The sequence below is a fragment of the Pogoniulus pusillus genome, chromosome 1 (assembly GCF_015220805.1).
Source record: "Pogoniulus pusillus isolate bPogPus1 chromosome 1, bPogPus1.pri, whole genome shotgun sequence".
Classification (NCBI taxonomy): Eukaryota; Metazoa; Chordata; class Aves; order Piciformes; family Lybiidae; genus Pogoniulus; species Pogoniulus pusillus.
This window is the reverse complement of record NC_087264.1, coordinates 28616181-28639609: the sequence shown is the minus strand read 5'-3', so window position 1 is coordinate 28639609 and position 23429 is coordinate 28616181. Positions and strand designations below refer to the sequence as shown.

Genomic DNA, 23429 nt, shown 5'->3' with positions numbered 1-23429 from the left:
ACAAAATGCAATCACTTGTACCTCTTAAATTCTCCTGAAAGAGGTCTCTGAAGTGTTTGTGTATTTCTCTAATTTGAGCACTCTTTTTGAGATTAGTATGGAAACAACTGGACAAGCCCAATGAGTGCCTTTTTAAAGACCAAATCAGGCTGAGGTAAGAAGAGAAGGTTATTCCTCCCTGACAGAACAATGGAACAGTCTAAAAATGGTTGAAACAATAGCATGGAGCTAGTCTACCCTGTATTTGGATAATGATGAGGTCTTATCTCCTTGTTTGGATCCCTATAAAATATCCTGTATCCTACATGCAACTTGAAGTCATAGTGATTAATTTTCAGTTCAGTTCTGGACTACACTCACTCAGAAGCTAAGATCTATGTCTTGTATCCTGATAATGAGAAAGCCCTGGTGATCTGAGACATTCCCTGAGGTGCCACAGCTAAACTTTTGACACCTCTCCATTATGATTCTTTTAAAAATTAGAAAACCTAAAAAGTTCACTCAGTTTTCTTCAACCACAATTGGGGTGTTTCAGATCAATGATTCACTGAATGTTGTGCTGATGACTACATGCCTGGTTTAATGCAGCTTGTTTACCTCCTGTCTCACTTCTGTTCATCCTCTCCTTCCACACTTGCTGTTTGCATGCTTAGGCAACTTCAGACTGTAGAGGCTAATGAAGCTGGTGGAGAAAGTGTGTTTTGTTCCTTTTATTTTTGCTGCAATGCCAACTGGAAGCGATGGCTTCAGCATAACCTGGGTTCCTTTCAGCATTTGGTTGTTGTTACAATAAATATTTATTTCCAAACTTTAAAGCACATCTCACTTGGTTTTGGTTTTTTTTTTTTTCAGCAGGAAGAAAAGTCACCTTACTCCCTGCTCACTGTAAGAATCATACAGTTGAGAAACGCTCATCAGGCAGATTTTTGTAAGTATCAGATTTTCTTGCTGATGTTATACAGCTTTGAATTTACTGGATCAGCTCTTGCTGTGCTAGCTCCTGCACAAATAGAAAACCAGAGAAATCACAGTTTCTGCCACAGAGAGTTTTTGTTCTTTGGGTTTAAGAATTCAGCAACAGGTCAATGTCAGGTAGTGTATCCACTAAATTTTTAGACTTTAAGACTTTCATCAGTAAAGCACAGACAAGTTGGCTATTTAATAGGTGCTAAATATCCCAACCCCAGTTTTAATACCCAGGTGTTTATGTCCCAAGTCCATGGCAAACACTTTAGAATACAGGGCTGAAATATTTGCTCATCTGAGTTGCTCTTATTTCTTTGCTGTAAGGAGCCCTACCACACCTCAGAAGGTCAATGTGTGTAAGTGAGGAGTAAGGTGTGCCTGTCCTGGGCAGCCACATTTTTATGGATGTCTCTGACATTGTCCCCCCCACTGAAAGGTGTATAACAGAAATCCTTTGGGGACATGTACCTGGTACGTTACAGCTTATGTGCAAAGTGTTCTGAAAACGAATGGTATTTGGCCAGACTCTACCTGGTACTACACTTGCACAGAGGTTTTTCTCTGGAGAGCTTTCTGCTGTCATCCCTACATGTGCCTCATGAACATGGCAGGTCAGTAGTAACGGCAATAGGTCATATTTATGTAACAGAATGTTTTTCCTCCCTTTTCTGTGCAGTTTCTCTCTGGTTTGGGAGATAATGCTAAAGTTCAGTAACACCACAGCTTCTCCACCGGTCAATGTTTCACATAACAAGTTACCTCACTCTTCCATCTTCCCACATTTTAATATTTTTAGTACAGCTAGAGGATCCATCAAGGTGAAAAGTCAAGACAATTCTCCATCTATGGTACTCCACAATGTGATGGGTTTAGTGCAGTTACCAAAGTTGTCAGAGGAAATGGCTGTACATTACACGTCAAGGATGCTCAGGTTATCTTGATGCACTCCCTGAAACTAGAAACTTGGACAATATCTATGACAGGAACAACTTCTCCAAAGAAATAAGATGAGGCACCCTGTGGTGCCAGTAAACCAGACTACTTTGGCCTGAAAACCCTAACAGGTTTTGCTTCAGAGAACTGCTTTGGAGTAGACTCTTTACTAGCTGGCAAGCAGCTCTAAAGTTCCATCTTTGTATGATGCACCAAGTCATCATCTTGAGGAAAGCCAAAGACATGGCAGAATACTTCTTTGTTTTCTCCCAATGATCATTACTTGACTTCCACTGAAATAATTCAGAGATGAACACATTTTTCTCCCCATTTGTTTTTATCTTCATCTTCTGATAGAGCAATATTCTGAAGAGAAAACTTCTCACCACATCATTGTATTGCACTCACTTTGGTGTTTCAAGAACAAGGATGCCACTATTGTTGATTTTGCAACCAAATGGAGCAAAGTGTCCAGTTCATGTTCTGGAATACTGAGTTGAAGAGAATAGAAATATCATAGGATAACCAAGAAGGTCAAACTAATTTCTATTGTCTTTCACATCTGTGAAACACTGCACATACCTACAAGACATCACCTTCATTCCTTTTGAAGTGCTGGTTTAATTCCTGTCAGTGTTACCTTTGATCTGCAGTGGAAATTAAATGACAAGATAAGAGCCATGATTCACCTGCTTGTGCAAAGGGATTGCACAAAGTAAAATGGTGCTGCATTCTCTGAAAATAGTGTTGCTGGTATGACCTTGTCCTCCATCCTGAGGACAGAGCGATTTCAGAAGAAATCTTGCATAAGTAGATGTAGACATTTAGGAAGTTTCCATTGTCACTGAAAAGTACATCTCTGGAGTAGAGATCAAGATGTCTGGGCTCAGTTTTTAGCTCTGCCTATAGGCTTGTTGTATAAATTTAGGCAAACCATCCACTGTGCCTCTGTTGCCCTATTAAACACAGATGGCAGAATACCTTCTCCCACATATTTTCTCTCTCTTCTCTATTTAGATGATGTGCTCTTTTTGAAAGGGGTTGTTATCTCTGATTACATGTAGAGAGATCATGACTTAAGACATGAGGTCAGTTCTAGAAGCAGTGAGAAGCATTTTCAGATGCTTTTGGTAATGACCAGTAAACAAGAGTTGGGGACCAGGTGAAGAAAAGGATGTCCTTCTCTCTTCTCTCAGCAGTTCCCTGGGTATTTTGTGATTTAGGGCCTGTTTCTTAAGGATATCTTAGTCAAGGAGCGTTGTAAAGCCAGCATGCCATTGGACAAGGGAGATAAACAACTATTAAATGGCTCTTTGTTGACCAAGCAGCAGCCTGCCTGTGTTCTCAAAGAAGATGAATTCTCCCAGGAAAAATGCTGTGATACCATGTGATTTAAATACTTCAGTGCAATGCAAAAAAAAAAAAGATACCTTGTAGTTTTTAAGTACTTTGTTTTGCACAGATAATGATGTCTGGTTTAGCTCAATGTTTTGGGCTTGACATTTGAAAGTACTTGACTGAACTAAAATAGCTACACATGCTAATGTGTGCTGATGAGAATTAGAAAACGCTGTTTACCCTGCTTTGTTTGAGCAATGTGATCTCTTCCCCTGGAAAATGGTTTCTAAGCAGCTGACACTGCTGTGAGACATAGGTGTAAAGCTGACAAATTTGGTGATCAAGTGTTTCAAATTTCCCTAGATTTTCTTCTTACAACATCAAATCCAGGAACAAGCCACTTTTACAAGCAACTGCAGCAGCTTCTGTGACTTGCTTTTTCTGCTTGTGTGCTGGCTTCCCATCTTTCTAAGCACATGCAGTTATCACTTGCTCCCTGTGACAGGACAAGGAGCAATGAATATAAGCTGCAGCACAGGAGGTTCCACCTCAACACAAGAGGAAACTTCTTTACTGTAAGGGTCACAGACCACTGGAACAAGCTCCCCAGAGAGCTTGCGGAATCTCCTTCAGAGACTTTGAAGGCCTCTCTGGATGTGTTCCTCTGTGTCCTGAGCTAGATTGTATGGTCCTGCTCTGGCAGGGGAGTTGGACTCGGTGGTCTCTTTGAGTCCCTGACATCCAGTGATGCTGTGACATGCTTGTTTGAGTTTCTGTTCACCTCCACTTGGCTAAGCCATGCCTGCTTCCCTGGTTTTCTCCATTGCAACTGCAGACAGCCAGGACCTTTGGCCATTCGAGTATTTCTATTTTTCCCTTGATGGACCTGTCAAATCCTGGCTTCAGAGAACAGCACTTTGCACAGAGTTCCACTCATATATTCCTCACTTGTTCAGCCAGCGTGATGCTGGGTGCTTTCTTAATTGTGCGCTGGGCGCTGTTTGTTTCAGAATGACCTGGGACTCCATCCCAGGCTTGTGAAATCTGAGGCTGCACCTTTGCCTGCAGGCAACACGTGCTGGTGGTGCTTGGCAAGCATTCCGGCTGGTTTCACACAAGGGCTGAAACAAAACCAAGGCCAAAAAGAAAGCTTTGGGCTCCTCCTCAATAGATCAGTTAGCCCTCTTCATACGTCTGCAGTCACTCCACCACTTCTGTGGGCTCCTCTATACTTCGCTAACATTCTGCTGATTTCTGTCTTATCATGCAAATGCTCCTGAGAGACCTGAGCTAATTAATTTTCCTTGTGTTCTTAACTGACCTTTATGCCAGTTTGTAATGATAGGTCAGGTTCAAACACACATTTCTGGCACTCCCTGATCTTACTGTGGGTACTCAGATGAGATCACTTACACTCATCCTGTCATCATCAAGCTTCAATGCTCACGCTAAGGTAGGCTGGGGAGGTGGTAAGCATGCTAGAAAGAAAACAGTTCTAGGGGAAGTTTATGGGACTCTACAGACTGGCACCTGCTTTGCAGTGCTATTCCCCTCCTCAATCCAAAACTGCAGCTAAGTTAGGTAAAAGAATGATATTTTTTGGTCACTGGTATGTTCCTTAGTCAGAGGTTAGTGCCAGAGGCTTTTACAAAAGCTCATATTTCCTGACTATTAATGGCATCACTTCTGGAGAATTCCTCAAGTGTAGAAGGAATATCTGGAGAGGTGGTGGGGGAAACTGTGCATTAGCTCATTTTCTCACTGCTAACTCCCCTTCGAGTCACCCTGTTTCCCAAAACAGTGAGAAAGGAGACAGGCAATGTGAGAGGAGGGCCATGGTGGCACAGGCTCCCTAGCACCTTTCATTTGCTCTCCTTAAGTGAGTTATTGGGTGGCCACACAGAATTCTACGAAGGACCTTGTGCAGGTTGACCATCGCTCCTGTGTTTACCTGCTGGTTTATGACAGCCCCTAAAGCTCGAAGGCAGCGTTGACCCCACTCCTGTGGACAAACAATGAGGGAAGGATGGGATTTGTCCTGAGGCACCACAAATTTAAGCAGATCTTTCTCGGGTCCTAAGGCGATACCAGTGACGTAGACCCACAGCAATGTGGCCCTCCCAACTATGTTTTAGTACAACTTGAAAGAGTGAAACTCTCTTGGTCTCAGATGAGTCTGAAGACCTGAGTAAAAGGGTCTCCATGGTAGGCTGCTCACTGAAATCGTGTCAGCCTGATACCACATATCGGAGCATGTTCAGGTTCATTAACACAGCAGAGGTTAAAGAGGGAGAGCATCAAGTCAGGCTTGACATCCTCAGTCTCACTGGTACTGGGTATTTGCTACATCCTACCTGGGCTGCAGAGGTGAACTTGAGCTATGTGTCCCAGTAAGAAACTACTTGGAGTGAGTTTCAGGGTGACAGGTGATTTCTTCCCAGAGGCAGAAACATCTCTGCTGGATGTTATCCTACCAGTTCAAGAGACTGTGAGTCAAGGATCTCTGTGATGCAGCTGTTAGAGCTGAGGTAGGACATGGTAAAATCTTACAGGGTGTGGGGGTTGAAATGTGACTGTGCTTACTAGGTGTACTTGCTAACTGTAGAAATCAGATGCATTTGAAGCTGCCTCAGCTGTGAAAGAAAACCTGTTGGTCTTGGCTGGGAAGGCAGAACAATCGTACCTTTTACTCTTCCTTTTATTTTCAGATCTTGATTTCATTTTTCACCTTTGGATGAAGAAGGAACTTGTGTATTTTGTAAGGCAGATCCTGTTCTGTGATTTATAGAAGAGGAACTCGGAGTTTTTTCTTTTCCTCTAGATTATGAAACTATTTTGTGGAAGCTCCTCTTCTATACAATCAAAAGATCTAAGTCATTTCTGGAGTGATACTCTGGAGTCTTTGCAAATCAGAGTGGTGGTCCAAAGCCATCAGAGGTTTTTCTGTTATGCAAAATAAATGTAGGCAAATTAGGGAGAATACACCTAGTGCAGGTGATGTTCATGGTCCAGTCCCAAGAATGTAAGCTTGTGGCACAGAAGAAAGAGGTGACCCAGGGTGAGAAAACTTTACTCTAACTGCAGCAGGTATTGCACCCACTGAGTCTGTGCTCCAGGGAACAAGTCCTGCTTTGCTGCTCATCTTAAATGGATGGAAAAGGTGGAGACCTCATTCACACGGGACTGTCCATTCCTGGTAAAGGGCCTCACTGAGCACAGCACATCTCTGAGCATTTGTTATTTACACAAGCAATCTTCAGAGAGTATTATTATTGTGCTTACAGATGAGTGTTTCACACAGATACCTTAGAGAACAGAGATCAGTTCAAATCAGCTCTCAGACAGTAACCAAAGGGAACTTCTTCATGTTTTGTAGGACTATATAATTGTTTTGTTTGGAAAAGACAAGAAGTCACCAAGTCCTAAGGTCATTAAGTTGAACCACTAGCTTGACCCCAACGTGGCTCTTGAACCATGACAGCGTCTACACAGTTTTTAAACATCTCCAGAGATGGTGACCCCACCACCTCCCTGGACAATCCATTCCAATGCCTGATCACTCTTTTGGTAATGAAATTCCTCCTAATATCCCATCTAAATCTCTTCTGGTACAATTTGAGAGCAATCCTTTTATCATATCACTTGATACCTAGGAATATCAGCATCCACTTCATGACAACTTCCTCTTAGGGAGTTGCGGAGAGCAGTGAGGTCTCCACTCAACCTTCTCTTCTCCAAACTAAACAATCCTCACTCCCCCAGTTGCTTCTCATAAGACTTCTTCTCCAGGCCCTTCCCCATCTTTGCTGTCCTTCTCTGGACAGCCTCCAAAACCTCAGTGACTTTCTTGTTGTGAGAGGACCAAAACTGAACACAGTATTTGAGGTGTGGCATCACTAGTGCTGAGTACCAGGGGCACCATCGCTACCCTTCTCCTGCTAGTCACACTACTCCTGATACAGGCCAGGATGCTGTTAGCCTTGTTGGCCATCTGAACACATTGTTGGCTCATGTTCAGTCAGCTGTCAGCCAAGACCACCAGATCCTTTTCTGCCAGACAGCTTTTCATCCACTCTTCCCCAAGCCTGTAGTGGTGTGTGGGGCTGTTGTAACCCAAGTGGAGGACTCATGACTTGGTCAGTGTGGTTTGCATCACACTATGCTGGCAAGCAAAAATGTCTCTGGAGACCATATCTGATGACTGATGGGAGTGAGAAATGGGAGTGGCTGTTCTTCTTTTAGTAGTAAACTAGGATTCAAGAGGAACCTGTCTGTGCAGGTGCAGAGGAATTCACTAGGAGAAAATTATTTCTTGCTCTTGGTGTTATGAAATGCAGTAAGAGGACAGATGGGATTTCATAGTTTACATCATTGTTCTTACGAGATTAGTTTTTCTTACATGCTTTGGCTCTCAGTTCTGCAATTTCCTTCTTACCTGTGATGGAGATGAATGATTTTAGCACACGGTGGTTCATTTCAGAAAGACACCACAGAAACACATTCTCACAGAGCAGGAGCCTGCTGGCTTCAGTTCTGAGCTTTGTTCAGTACTGAATTGTAGCCAATTTTTAGTTTGAAGACAGAGGTAAGAAATAGTCCCACCAACACACAAGTGCAATTGAATCAGAAGTTGTTGAAAACTGGATGAGGATACTGGGGTCACCTAGTCCTGACTGCCAAGGGGACTGAGTTCTGATGTCTCAGCATCTACATGGGGTAACATCATGTCATCAGGGCACAAAGTTGCAACACATTCATCAAACTAAGGGCCTTGCATGAAATGGCTAATCATGCCCAGCAATTGCATTAGAATTAGAGCATGAAGAAAATGCAAATACCATTTATGTGTTAGCTGTCAGGTAGCAATGAATTAACTGAAAGAGTATCAGTAGCTGTTTTGTGTGCTTTTTTTCAGGAATAAGAGGGAGCAAAACCAGATGGTTAGTCATTCCTTGCAGTTGAGGGTATCATGGGCTTCTTAGTATGCAGCAGACATCCAGCTATTCTGTTATTTTTGATCTGTCCTACTATTCACCTGGCAGCTTATCCCAGCTTACAGTGAACTGCCACTTCTACAAAAATTGCATAAGCTCAGTTAGAGTCATAGCACAGGGAATGGTTGATACTGCCTGTGCAGCTCAAGGGAAACATAGAAAACCACTGAAAATTCGTGGCAAAAAAGGAACCTCTCCTCATCAGTAGGGACTGTAGATGAATTGTGGCAAAAGCATATATGGCATAGTCTCCTATCTCCATGGGAAGATGATGTACTTCATCCTAGTGGTTTCACCTCACTTCATCTTCAAGGTCATGTTCAAAGCCTGCATTCACACCACAGGACAGATCAGCCCTTCCAGTTATCTCTAGAAAAGTTCCTGCCCACAGTCTGATAATCTCTTAGTGTTTGCTTGGTTCATGATACTATCCTTTATAGAAAGTGCAGGTTCACTCCCTTCATCCACAAAATCCAAACCCTTTCTGCCACTTAATTTTTCCTGGGAAGTGCTGGAGTAGGAAACAGCTTCCAGGTCTTTCAGGCATCAGTAAATGTGAGGAAGAGGATCCAGCTACCTAATGACCTCCTAAAGAGGCAACAGTACAGCTGGTATGCCTCTCCCTTCCTACTCCACCTAAGGAGATCTAGGTAGCTGGAATAATTAATTTTCCATTCTGAAGGGTTAATAACCAGGTATGCCAGACATTCATTGTCTGAATCAGACTCAAACCTGATTCTTTTCTGATTTCTCACAAAGCTAAATTGCTGCAGAGGCAATTTACAGTATCATACCCAATCCTTCTCAGGATGGCTTGTTCTCTGTTGCATTAGCAGTTTCTCCTCCTGCCAAATCTGAAAAGAACTCCAACAATGTTGATAAGGAGCATTATGAGGATCCTGGCCATGCACATTGTTCTGTTTACTGTCTAGGATTGTATATTTTCCAAATGTGTCATACTGTGAATAGTTATTTGAACACACTGCTTATTAAAAAGTGTTATGATGAACAGCAAACAAGTTTTATCCACCTGTGTTATCTTTATCATCCTGTTTTGGCTAATGTATATCAGAAAGAACTGACCATCTCTCATCCATGGTCAAGCTACAGAGCATTTCAATGCCTCCACTCCTTGTGTCATGCTTCCACTGCCAAATATTTTGTGCCTGTGTTTGCTGTAGTAAGCCAATCGGATTGCTACGTGAGCCTCTGGTTGCCAACTGCTTCAGATGAAAAGTTCCACACCAAAACCATCAAAAACTGCAGAAATCCTGTGTGGAATGAAACTTTCTACTTCAGGATACAGAGGCAAGTCAAGGTACACAAACAAAAAACTCTCTTCTTCATCTCATCTCTATGCAGCTTCTTTCAGTTTAGCCCAAAATAGGATGTTGTGTCTTCTAGTGCCTTGACCACTTTATTTAACGTTCCCCTAGCAAACTGGAGAAAAACAGTTTTGGCTTTTGCTGAAATCCTTTCCTCTAACAGATAGACTTACATTGATAATATATCAATAATAACTTACCTCCTTGGAAGAAGCTGATGAGACCAAAGGGAGACAATGCAGAGAAAATGTGAAATGAACATATAAAGCAATATTCAAACACACAAAAATATATTTCCCTGAAAGTATATGAAATAATATCATATCAATGCCAGGAAGCTGCTACCTTACAGTATGGTTGAGATTTTTACTTAGTTTGTTGTTGATAACAAGTGTAATCACTACACTTAAACACTTACAAACAGGTGTCTGAAAGAAGGTAATCCAAGGACACAGAATCATAGAATGGTTTAGGTTGGTAGGGACCTCAAAGATCATCTAGTTCCAACCCCCTGCCATAGGTAGGGACACCTCCCACTAGAAAAGGTCGCTCAAGGCCTCATCCAACTTAGCCTTGAACACCTCCATGAAGGGAGCATTCACAACCTCCCTGGGCAACTGGTTCCAATGTAGGTAATTATTGATGTGAAGCGATTTCTCTTTCCCTGTTGGCACAGGTCAATATAGGACTTCTGGCTATCTGTATTCCTTCCCAAAAGAGCCCATTTTTAGTGAGAGCTACTCAAAACCATAAAGAGTGAATTAAACTAAAATTCGACTTGGCCTTAATTGCTGAGACTAGAAGCAGATTGCACTCATTTTTTCACTCTTCTTTGTGACACTTTGTCACCACTGCTTTTCTGTCTCCTTTCTATAAAGCAAGTGCTTAACCTGGAAGAGCTCTTCTTGAGTACCTGCTAACAAACTGAACATTTTTCATTTCTTTCCCCAGAATATTCTGGAAATTACTCTTTCTGATGAAGATGTCATTCGTGATGATGACCATGCAATTGTGCTTTTTGATGTAGCTAAAGTTCCTCTTGGGGAAAAAGTGTCCACAGCATTCCAACTAAATCCACAGGTGAGAGCTCAGTCAGACTTTAGTTAATGTCCTGGAGTTAAAGAAGAATGCTGTCACTTTTGCCTTGTACCACCAGGGCCAGCTTGGTGACAAGAATGTAATAAAATGTATTAAAATCTTAAAAACAGTGAAGCAGGGACAAAATTAGATGACCTTCTCAAATTCCTGCTGCTCTCCTCTGGCACACATCATGGCCAAATCCTCAAAGCCCCAGGACAGATGCAATTTTAGGAAAGCTTTGTGCTTTTAGTAACCTGGCAGAAAATGGCAGAGTTTATCTAATCCTCACAAAGACTCTAAATTTAAAGAAACACAATTCAAGGCCAGAAAAACAGCCTGTTCCCATGATATTTTGCTAAACACCAACACTTAGCACATTGTGTTCATCACATGGAAGCTGGCAGGGAAGACACTGTGAAAAATAAAGGTTTACTAAGGAGACTTGTAAGCACCAAACACCCTTCTTTCTTCCCTGGGAAAGAAAAAGCTGCCTGTCCTCTAAGGCTGACAGTAGCAGGCACTTAAAAAAAAAAGAAAAAGAATATTGTTACTTATTAGAGCATATAGGAAACTCTGCTTAGAAAAATGAAGGTCACTTTGCAAACTTCTAAATGTGCTATTTGAGAGTGCTTCTTTTTAATTTTCTTCTTTTGCTTTCAGAAAAGGGAGGAGCTGGAAGTTGAGTTTGTCCTGGAGAGCATGTGAGTAAAACCACGTTATTATGGGAGGGGTGCAGCAGTGCAGGGAAACCTTCTGTACCCCTAGCATCACCTTAATAGCCAGAGTCATCTCTTTGCCAAATTTAGTGTCCATTAGCAAATCACTGTAAGAAAGGGAAATGCTATCATGTGGAGAGCAAACCCAGGATTTTTAATTCCATTACTTTCTGTCAACGTTTATCCATTACTCCCATAGGTCAGAGTTGATTTTCTGGGGCTGGTGCATGTCACTGCAGTAAGTCTAATGGTTTTCTCACAAGCATTCTCTGAGCAGCTCATGACTTAGAATTGCCATCTAATCCTTGACATACCTGCAATGTTAGGGCTATAACAGGGACTATTCAGGTGCCTTAATGCAATTCAATAAGTTCTGATAGGTAGATATGAGACACCTAGTTAAAAGGAAGAGTAGTTCTACAAGCAGAAGCAAGAAGCAAATGAAAACAAACAAGAGAGAGAGACAAAAACATGCCCTATTCAGGACAGTAGCCATATTGTATTCTCTATAAAACACATATTATTTGTTCTCATGTCCTAGCTTGGGTCCTCCTGAAGACATCATCACGAATGGGGCAATAGTGGTAAAATGCTATTTATTTTGTTCCTTTTCATTCTTTCCTGCACCATTCTTTATCTTACCTGACTGCGACAGCAGTGAGGGAAACATTGCAAGTCTTTCTTCTGTAGTGATACTTCTTCTCTTAGAAGCTTTATCTTTGAGGTCAGCATTATCATAGAGGAGCCTTCAGACTGCTTGCATTTTCCCTTTTGCCTGCATCCAGTGAAAACAGCTAAGTAGCGTAGATGTACCTCAAGGTTATGTCTGCTGAGAGGAGATCTCATCAAGTGGATGGGGCCAATCTCTTTTCACTGCTCAGCAGCAGTAAGACAAGGAGCAAAGGTTAAAAACTGGGGCATAGGAGGTTTCACCTCAACATGAGGAGAATCTTCTTTACAGTGAGGGTGACAGAGCCCTGGAACAGGCTGCCCAGAGAGGTTGTGGAGTCTCCTTCTCCAGAGATTTTCAAAACCTGCCTGGATGCATTCCTGTGTGAACTACCCTAGGGGAACCTGCCTTGGCAGGGGTGTGCTAGTTTGAAGCTAGCTAGGTTGGACTCAGTGATCTCTGGAGGTTTCTTCCAACCTCTGAGGTTCTGTGATTCTGTGAAAACCACCATGTGTTTATCACAGCACCATCACCAATGTGATGATGAAGTTAACTGCCATTTTCACTGAGTCTGGATTGATTCCCTCATTCATGCAATGACTCTTTCTACAATGACCCTCTCAACATCTGCCAGGACTGGTGGTGAGATTGGTGTATGAGTAATCTGTCTCTGTACCCATCATATCTATTTTAGTGTCGTGAAGTTGCCTGCTTGGAAGTTCACTTGGATAGCAAGATGAAAAAGAAGCATCTTTCAGGTAAGCTTGCTAATTCTTTAACTGAATAATAGTGATTTTGCCTTCTCTAACAATGTCTAGAAATCACTTCTTCCAAATATTAAGTCTTTAACTGATCACATTTAAGACAATTCGTCAAACCTTTGCAGTAGGCAATGCCACCAGTTCTTCAGCAGATGTAGGTTCACAGTTCTAACTTCACGGGGAGCCTTGTGTCAGACAAGAAACTACATCAGACAAGAAACTACATTGTACAGAAGGTATCTAACCTGCAGGCTGAGATCCTGCAAACCTGTGCTGAAGTACTGATAAACCCTTGAAGAAGCTTACTTCAGTAGGCACAGCAATCCATAGTCTTAACTTTCCTCAGAACTTCCAAAAGTTTGACTTCTGCATACACACAGAAACACCTCATTTTTTGCAGGGATTAGCCACTCAGCAGCTGGCTCCTGCTTGACCCTGATCAAGATCCAGAATCTAGAAGTTCCTCTGCCCACAATCCCAAGGGATTGGATCTGGTAGGCATGCATAACACACACTGACAGGGTTAGCTGATCTCTTAACATAAAGAGGGCCATCTGCTGCAGAGTCAGGTCTTAATTTAAGGGACTGAGAACTCTTACTCATTATTTGCCCTGGGATGAGGGTGATTTACAATGCGAAGTACCTGGTTGCATTCACTGTCTCATGATGGAACTGCAATAGAAATGCAGCAGTCTAAAATTCAGTGCTATTCACATCACGTTCCCATCTGGCTTCTTGCTGAGACCATTATAAAGATACCTGTAATGTTTGGGTCCCAGATCCCTTTCAGAAGACAGCTTTTGAAATACAAAGAAAGAGGAGAAGGGGTTTGATTGAAGCTACCTTTCAATTTTTTTTTTTATTTTCCTTTCTTTTTTGCAACTAGAAGTCAATTTTTGTGTGCATTTTATCTCATTGTTTTAGAGAACGAGCTAACATTTACAGTGAGAGGATCCTTTGAAGAAACTCAGAGAGTTCCAGCAGACTATGACTCCTGCTCTGCTCTTCCAGATTCTGCTTTCTTCCATTATGCCAGATACAAGCAACCCTCCCTGGATATTGCACTCACAAAGACAAGGAGGCTTCCTGCCTTTGTACGTGTAGGCAACACAGACACTCGTGATTTGACCTTTATGTGTGACTAGACAGTAAGAAGAGAGTGTTTCTGACTAACAAAAAATTCCTCTGTGCTTCTTTTCAGTGTGCTTGTGTGTCATGTGGAGCAAGGAGAATCATGCCCCTGACTATCCCTCTGAAGTCGCTCCCCTCTGAACAGGAAGTAGTCAGCAAGGTAAGTGTCTGCTGGTCATGGGGAATCCTTTGCAAGATTTTAAAGTTGGGGCTGGCTCCCAGGAAGCAGAATCCAAAGACAATCTCTTTACACATAGACAGGTATTTTCTAACCTCCCTTGGATCTAGGATAATGTATAATGAAGTACATTATTTGTAGCAAAATATAATGGGAAATGCAGGGGAGGAGGAGGAAGAAAAATGTCCAAGATATTTTTCATGCTTCTTCTGTTGTCCATGTCCTTAACCAGGCTGGAGGTCATTGAGTGCCATCAGGACAGAGGGATGAGGTTACAGCCTGGCACATTGCAACAGTAGACAAGCCTGTGCCATACCTGGGTGCTCAGCCTCTTTGGCTTCCCTCTGTACCTCACGTTGTGTGAGAGTCTTTAGTTTCAAGGACTGTGTTTAGTAGTGGGCCCTTCGACGGAGATGAGGTGTAGCATTGTGTGCTGGTTTGAGGTTAACTGGAATATTTTAATGAGAGAAATTAGATCATTGGCTGTAAAAAGAAAATAATGATGACATCTATATCATTCATTAGTTTGCTAAAAGGGATAAAAAGCCAAAATGTCAACAATTTGTACCACTTTGCTCTGGGACACTTTTCCCTTTCACATCCACCTCACTCCACTCTAATACTTTCCATTAACTTTGACTAACCAAGTAACAAGTAAGCTTTGCTGGTTGCTTTGGTTTCTGCCTGGGAGAGAAAGAGGCTTTGAGCCCCTTCTGGACAGTTTCTTTGTCCAGGAGGGAGTTTGGATTTCTATATTATTTCTAATTTGTATACTATTTTGTAAATAGTTGTGAATATATTCTGTATATATGCTTGTAAATTTTGCTTTCCTGTAGATACAGCTTCATCTTACTTCTAAGCCATCTGAGCTGTCCAGTAGTGGTGGCAGGAAATTCCTAACCTACCACACACTGCACAGCTTCTGATATTTATTTGTACAGCTAAGCTGTACCAGTGCAAGATACATCACAGTTTCTCAACAGTAAGCAGGTACAAGTAGCTGCTGATATGAAAGACTTAAGTAATTGAATCAATGCACAACTCTGGGCAGTAATGAAACATTGAGAGGGGAGTTTTTCTACTAATCTCAGTTGCCTGAGGTTCAGAGCTTGGTAGATATAATAATGACCCAAAGGAGTGAGGTCTCATTTTGAGTAGAGAAAAAGGACTGCTTAAAATAATTATTATCACTATTCATCATTTCACCTTTTTAATTTTCAGCACAGAAAATTTGATTTGCACTTTAAGGTGAATAAGTGGTAAGATATTTATCTTCCTTATATGTTTTTCCCTTACATTCTTTGAATTTGGAGAGCTGTCAGTCAACTTCAAATCCCTTTATTACAGCCTGCATTCTGAATGCTGGCTCATCTCATCCTCATTTCAGACTGTAAAATAAAATGGTCTGTGCACACAACAAGGAGATTTTTTTTAGTGGCTGTGAGTTTCTGTAATGGGATTATACAATGACCTAAGAACAATTGTTTTTAAAAGAACATCCCAATTTTCTATTCATAATTTCCCACAAGCAAGTTATGTGCTAAGGGCCATTGCAGACACTCTGATATCTCTACAAATTATTGCCAGATGCTGATTTTTAATAAAAACAGCATTTCAAAACTAACTGAAGGAAATCTTTCCATTTTCTAAGGTCAGAGGAAAAAAAAAAAGACCAAAGTCAGAGTGCTTGACTACTCCACAATATGAAAAAAATGGAAATGATACCTGCATTTGTTTTTCAAAGTCAACTTAAATGCAAATTGGCTCAATCAAGTGACTGATTATTTCTAAACCAAGGAAATACATCATGTATTTTCAGGTGTGGTTAAGGCCTTAGAAAACAAAATGTTGTGCTGTTTCTGTAAATATACTGTGAGGTGCAGATGCAGTTTGCAGCTGTCTTTAAAAAACTTCCTCCTTACTACACCTAAGAAAGATTCTGCACAGAAGCTTCCAAACTGCAACTGTAGTGCTTATAAATATCCATAAATTACTGTATACACACACACACAAAAAAAAATGCTTAGGGACATGGTTTAGCACTAGAGGTGTGACTGTGAGCTCTAGGTGAGCAGTTGGACTTAATCTCAAATATCTCTTCCAATCTTAGCAGTTCTGTGGTTCCATAACTTCGGTTCACAACGTGGTTTGCCCATCTTTCAAGAGCCACCTTTACTACAGTGACCTCTGCAGGCTTTGGGCTTCATGCTGAAAGGATACAATTCTGTTATATTGAGCTATATTTAATTTCAAACTTCTCCAGCAAGGAGGTAAAACAAACAACCCTAACAAAACCGTTCAAGTTCAAAGGGAAATGTACTGATGCTCTCCAGGAACAAACCAAAACACTTTATTTCTTCCTGCACTGTTTTATGTAGACCTGACAGTGAAGACATGCCTATTTGTAAACTAGAAGCAATGAAAACGCTGAATTAGTCTGAAAACATGATGTAAGATGCCTGATCCTCTGTTCTAGCCGGGAAGACCTAGACGTACGCCTGGGGTTTGACCTGTGTGCCCAGGAAAAGGATTTCATTCACAAAAGGAAGAAGGTGGTTGCAGCTGCTCTGAAGAAGGTTCTCCAGCTGGAGGAGGACTTGCAGGAGGATGAGGTACCTGAGACACAATTATCCTCTACTTTCTCCACATCCAAGTGTCAAAATGTAGCATTTGTGTTCAACTCCTATTTCCCTGGAGGCAATGTAGTTTCATGTGCAAGCCTTGTTTCTTAGTTCTAGTTTAAATTTCCCAGAGACTCAAAACACCGCTAACAGAAGCAATACAATTATAGGATGCCTTCCCCACTTCCCTTCTTTTGGAAATAAAGGAATTAGATCTAGAGAGGGGGAGGTAAAACATACCCAAACAAATACTGTCACTTAGATTTGAAAGTTAAAAGGGGAAAAAATAACAATAAATAGAAGGTATGCAAGGTAGGGGAATTACAAAGAGGTATAGGGAAGGGAAAAGACAAGATAGAGTGTGTGTATACACACACACACACACAACCAGATTGATGGCAATGGATGGAGGTAGATGTTCAGGATTTGTCCTCCACGTGGAAGGATGGCCACGTAGTAAAACAAAAGCAGCAGGAACAAAGGGTGGTCGTAGCAAGCACTCAGTCAGGGCACCAGGAAGTTCCTCTGTTTTTACAGGGGGTTAGACAGGGAGTGGGAGTAAGCTACCCACTACACTTGGGGGCAGGTTCAAGATCCACCTCCCAGGAGGGTTAACCCTTTACACCGTGGCTGACTGTCTATTCTAGGGAAGAAATGAGCACTCGCAGGAACCACCGGCACAAACCTTCAGCCCTGCTGCTATAGGAGCTAGCATTGTGTTGAATAGCAGTCTACACAAAAACACAGAGAAAGTTCAGGTGCTCTCAGGACCAAAGCCAAACGTTCTTACAGGCTTCGCAGTCGTCTTGGTCAGATCTAAACCACTGATTCAGCACTTCTTTCCCTCATGGTTCAAAATGCTTGTTTTGGTTTTTTTTGTGCCTTTTGTGCAGGCATTCAGGCTCCCATTGTGTGAGCACAGGCATGCTGCCAGTATGACTTCATCATCTGATGCAGTTAGAGCATGAGCTTGTTTGGCAAATGGGAATGGTGACTGAGGGTCCAAAGGCAGAGGAAAGATCAGGTTTCTCTTTTTCAATGATACTCCCACAACTGCAGTTTGAAGCCTGGACTCAGATGTAGAGATGACAATTTTTTCTCACTTTGCCCTAAACTGACCTCAGTAAGCTTTTTGCTTAGATAGACCTTTCACAGACAAGACCTTGCTTTTAAATACGTCATGGGCAATTTCCTTCCTCTCAGATGTAAAGGCACCCTGTCCCTGCAGAACAAGAGCCTCCTGATAATTTGCACAAGCCAAGGATTCACCCCAATGCATGGGAGCTATCTTTACTATTAAGAGAGCTAGTTGATAGGGATTAATCTGTCTGCTAAGCCTACAAGACACAAGGATTTCTGTATCAACACAGCAAGAAATAATTGCAACTCACTTGCATACCTAGGATTGTAGGCACATATGTGGTATGTGGAGCAAGCATGGTTACCCAGCAGCTGTGAAAGGGGATGGCGTCACCAGCCTCTGGTCTCAAGAGATCTGAATTGCTCTGTGCTCTTAAACCCATCCATCACGATACATCCAGTATGGCCTGTAAAATAACTACAGGTAGTAGAAAATGGCTTTGGCAATATTCAGTCTACTCACATGGAGACTGCAAGACAGTACTTATGTTTTCCAGTCTATTGCCTATGAGAAAAATCTGGTTCAGATGGCAGAAGCTACCATTCCCTCTAGTTTTTTGCTTGCCTGTGTCATTGGTTTTCAAACAGAGTCCTAAAAGCATGAGGTTTGAGATGATGGATCTCATGTCCTGCTTGGCAGAGGAAACACAATGTATTTCTTATTCTTTCTGTGTCCCATTAGTTGTTTTTATTTCTTGCAGACCAGTGGCATGCGGCATCTTTATCACTATAAAATGCTGTGATTTTCTCTTTTCTGATCAGATACATCCTCTCTCCCTTCCCAGACTATAGAATCATGGAATGCTTTGGAAAGGATCTTTAAAGATCATCTAGACCAAAACCCCCTACAGAGAGTAGTGACCTTTAACTAGATCAGGTCACTCAAAGACTCATTGAATCTGACCTTGAATGTTTCCAGGGACAGGGGGTTCTACCATTTAGGCAACCTGTTCCAGTGTTTCACCATCCTTATTGGGAAAATAACCCAGCAATTTTTCTTTTATCTTGTATTTTCTATCTCACTTATATATATGTCACTAAATGCACATATTTTGGGATCGAGCAGGTACCTGTGGTAGCAATCATGACAACGGGTGGTGGAACCAGAGCTCTAACGGCCATGTACGCTCACCTTCTCAGCGTGCAGGAACTGAATGTTCTGGACTGCGTCTCATACATCACTGGTTTATCTGGCACAACATGGTAAGTCCAAGATAACCAAAGCCTTCAAAGGAATTTTCAATATGTGATGTCAAGAACTCACCTGAGGAGTTGTATCATTATTTCTTTTCCTGCCGTGGCTTTTTGTTGCTTCCTTCAGTGGGTATTTGCCTACATTTTGAATTGACTCATTCCTGATTAAATACATGGATGGTGCTACAACAAATGTGCTTTTTCATGTAAATCAAGGTATGATCCACAAACCTTCCCAAAGCTTCACAACTCACACTTTTTCATGTAGATTTTTGTATTTGGCATTTTTCTTTTTTTTTTTTCATAGGACCATGTCAAACTTATATGAAGATCCTGGCTGGTCCCAAAAGGACCTTAAGGAAACACTCAATGATGCCCGAAAGCAAGTGCTCAAAAATAAGTTCTTGGCATGTTTTGCCCCCGATCGTCTGAAATACTATTTGAAAGAGTTGTGCCAGAGGAAGCAGGAGGGACATCAGATATGTTTCACAGATCTATGGGGACTCATCATAGAAACCATGTTACATGGAAAGGTACAATTGCAACACCTTTCTCTTCAGATTGGAGTATTTAGTGAAGGAAGTGGTGAAGGCAGACAGTAAATCAAATAGTAGTTGAGATTAGAAGGGACCTCTTCAGGCTGTCTTGTTCAATAGGTACAGCAGATCGTCCTGAACCATGAGCTTTTGACTATCCCCACGGGTAAAGATTTCTCAGCTTCTTCCAATATCACACAGTATCATCAAGGTTGGAAGAGACCTCACAGATCATCGAGTCCAACCCTTTACCACAGAGCTCAAGGCTAGACCATGGCACCAAGTGCCACATCCAATCCTGCCTTGAACAGCTCCAGGGACGGCAACTCCACCACCTCCCTAGGCAGCCCATTCCAGTAGCCAATGACTCTCTCAGTGAAGAACTTTCCCCTCACCTCAAGACTAAATTTCCCCTGACGTAGCTTGAGGCTGTGTCCTCTAGTTCAGAAAGATTATTAATTTCCAGTACATATATAATGCTCCAAGTGTAGATATATTCTCCCACTATGTCTCCATATATTGCAAATAAAGAGAAAACAAACAAAAAAGTTGATCTAAAAGAATATCTTGCCTGTAGTTGAGTAGCGGATAGAAGACAATTACATGCCAGATGAAATCCTTATTACATCAGTGCTTTCCAATTTTTTCCAATTTGTGAGCCCCATAAAACTTCTCAAGGCAAGTGCTACAGCTAATTAAAGTCAGCTGATATAAATCTGTTTTATTGAATACTTTTATCAACTACTTTTGAAACTTTATATCCACGATCCATAGGTTGGAAAACATTAGAGACATTAGAAATAATGGCAAATCTATAGTATGAACAACATAATAGTAAAGTCACAGTTCAATATTTAAAGTAAAATCCTGGTGCTCAGTGTGACACAGAAAAATCACAAACTGAAGCAGTGTCTGAGTTATTAGTGGGATGATGTCACCCTGTTTCCACCAAAAGGCAATGTCCAGTCTCTATTTTAGTATTTGTGAATATTCCCTTCCCAATAGGCCATTTCCACTTTACAGTCAGAGAAGGGGTTACTCTTTCTCTATGAAATATTTCTGCACACAGGTGCTTTTCAAATATTTCCAGAGTTGTTTGCTTGCCTTTTTTTTTTTCAATAAATAATGTGAATAAGAACATTTCCTTCCTAACTTTGATATCTCAAGCGATTCTCAGCATATGGACTTAATTTAGGACTATTTGTGTGCTGAAGTCCTGGAGCAGGGGAGGGTCAGAGGTAGAGATGGCAGTACCTCTGTGAACTAAACTGGTGGGGAGCATCCTAGCTGGAATCTGGCATTAACTGCCCAGGCTTGAAGCAAGTGGGAGGCTCTTTGTGTCATCTAACTGTCCTCAGCTATTGTCCTTCTTCAAAACAGGAGGACTCCCACAAACTCACAGATCAGCAGCAAGCGCTAAATCAGGGTCAGAATCCCCTGCCTATCTACCTCTCTCTCAATGTGAAGGATAAAATCAGCGACCAGGATTTTAGAGGTAATAATACTCCAGAATTGCATTATTTAACATTGGTTCCAAATAGGGGCCAGTTTTGGATTAGGTAAAGAAATCAAGTAGCCTAGAAGGCCATTCCACATTGTTACTGAATCACCTGCTATGCGTTTTCATAGAAATCTTCAAAAACCTGAAGTTTGTAGAGAAATTTAGATTTAAGAGGATAATTCACTCTGCGTTCACCACTGTGAAATGCACAGTGAAGAAATGTCTGCTTGCGAAGCACATGTGCTAGCACGTGCCTTAACCTGGCCAATACCATGTGTTTTATTCAACCAATTTGTGCTTCTGCTGCTATAATCAGTCTGTCCTGTGGTGTTTCTTTCAGAATGGGTGGAATTCACTCCTTACGAGGTAGGATTCCCAAAATACGGTGCCTTCATTCGGGCAGAAGACTTTGGGAGTGAGTTCTTCATGGGTCGATTGATGAAGAAAATCCCAGAATCCAGAATCTGCTTTCTGGAAGGTAATTTATTGCTCCAGGGAAATGCAATACAATGTAATGAAATCAGGCTCTGTGCAATCCCCTCTTCTGAAATGAAGCAGCTAGTATGTTGGGTTTTTTTCATTTGCCAGGAACAGTAGATGGTAAAATATTACAAGAGATGACAGGTCATCATCTGCAGGATTTTTAAATTATGGCTACAGTTTTATTCAGCTGAACAGATTTATTTGATTTCATATATGGTTATTCTTACTGACAGAAGGTCTTCATAGTATCTGTGTGTCTTTGTCAGTTGTTCAGCATTGCAATCTGCTTGATCTTTGCGCAGCATTTTCAGTCTTTCCCACAACTCAATTCCTTAAAATCTGGGCGTTTATCTCCAATGTTCCTGCTGCAGCTAATCCTGGTTAATCCTCCAGAATAACACTTCCATTTCAGACTGCAAATAGGTCAAAATATTTACTTTTTTTCCTTCTTGCAGAAGAACAGTGAAAGCAGTAAGGAAATATTTTTTCCCTTTGTGACAGCAATCTCTTGCCTCATTGTTCTTCCTGCCTCCACCAGTTGCACAAAACAAGTTTCAGGGGTTTGGCTTTTTTGAGAAGTCAAAATTCTTTACTTGTGTGGAGATTTCACTACAGCTAGTGGTGGGGTGTAAAGAAGCAAATCAGAATCTCTTCATCCCTGGGTCCTCTTCTGTGGTCAGAAACACCAACAGATCACCAGTACCTCCTCCTTTGGAACTTTTTTTCTCCTTTCTCCAGGGCAACACTGGGATATTTCTGTCCCTGTTCACTACCAATGACTCAGGGACATCTCCCACTAGAACAGGTCACTCAAGACCTCATCCAACCTGGCCTTGAACACCTCCAGGGAGGGAGCAGCCACAACCTCCCTGGGCAACCTGTGCCAGTGTTTCACCACCCTCACTGTAAAGAACCCTTTCCTAACGTCTAGTTTGAATCTCCTCTCTTCCAGTTTAAACCCATTACCCATAGTTCTGTCATTACAAGACCTTGTGAATAGTTCCTCCCCAGCCTTCCTGTAGGTCCCCTTCAGATACTGAAAGGCTACTATAAGGTCTCCTTGAAGCCTTTTCTTCTCCAGGCTGAAGAGCCTCAACTCTCATAGGCTGTCCTCATGGCAGAGGTGCTTCAGCCCTCTAATTATCTTTGTGGCCCTCCTCTGGACTCGCTCCAACAGTTCAATGTCCTTCTTGTCTTGGGGGCTCCAGAGTTGCACACAGTACTCCAGGTGGGGTCTGAGGAGAGCAGAGTATATGGGGAGAATCACTTCTCTTGCCCTGCTGGCCACACTTCTCTTGATGGAGCCCGGGACACAGTTGCTGTCTGGGCTGCACACTGCTGTCTCATGTTGTGCTTCTCATGACCCCAGACTCTCAGGTCCTTTTCCTCAGGGCTGCTCTCCAGCCATTCACCACCCAGTCTGGATTTGTGCTTGTGATTGTGTCGACCAAGGTGGCGGACCTTACACTTGGCCTTATTGAATGTCATGAGGTTAGCCTGGGCCCACCTCTCCAACCTGTCCAGGTCCCTCTGGATGGCATCTCTGCCCTCTAGCAAGTCAACTGTGCCACACAGCTTGGCATCATCTGCAAACTTGCTGAGAGTGCACTTGATTCCTCTGTCCATATCACTGACAAAGATGTTGAACAGCACTGGTCTCAGCACTGACCCCTGAGGGATGCTACTTTTCACCAGTCTCCATGTGGACATTGTGCCCTTGATCACCACTCTCTGAGTGCAACCATCCAGCCAATTCCTTATCCAGTAGTGCTCCACCCATTATGCTAAAAACAAATAAAACTTTTAGAATTACAAATGCTGGGAATCTGGGGAATAACAAACACTGAGGACAGGTGGATGAA

The 23429-nt window shown here is 42.0% G+C and overlaps 1 pseudogene; it reads left to right on the top strand.

The window, feature by feature from the left end:
• The window catches only part of LOC135176848 (cytosolic phospholipase A2 epsilon-like), a 35600-nt pseudogene that overhangs the window by 4325 nt on the left and 7846 nt on the right, over positions 1-23429 (top strand).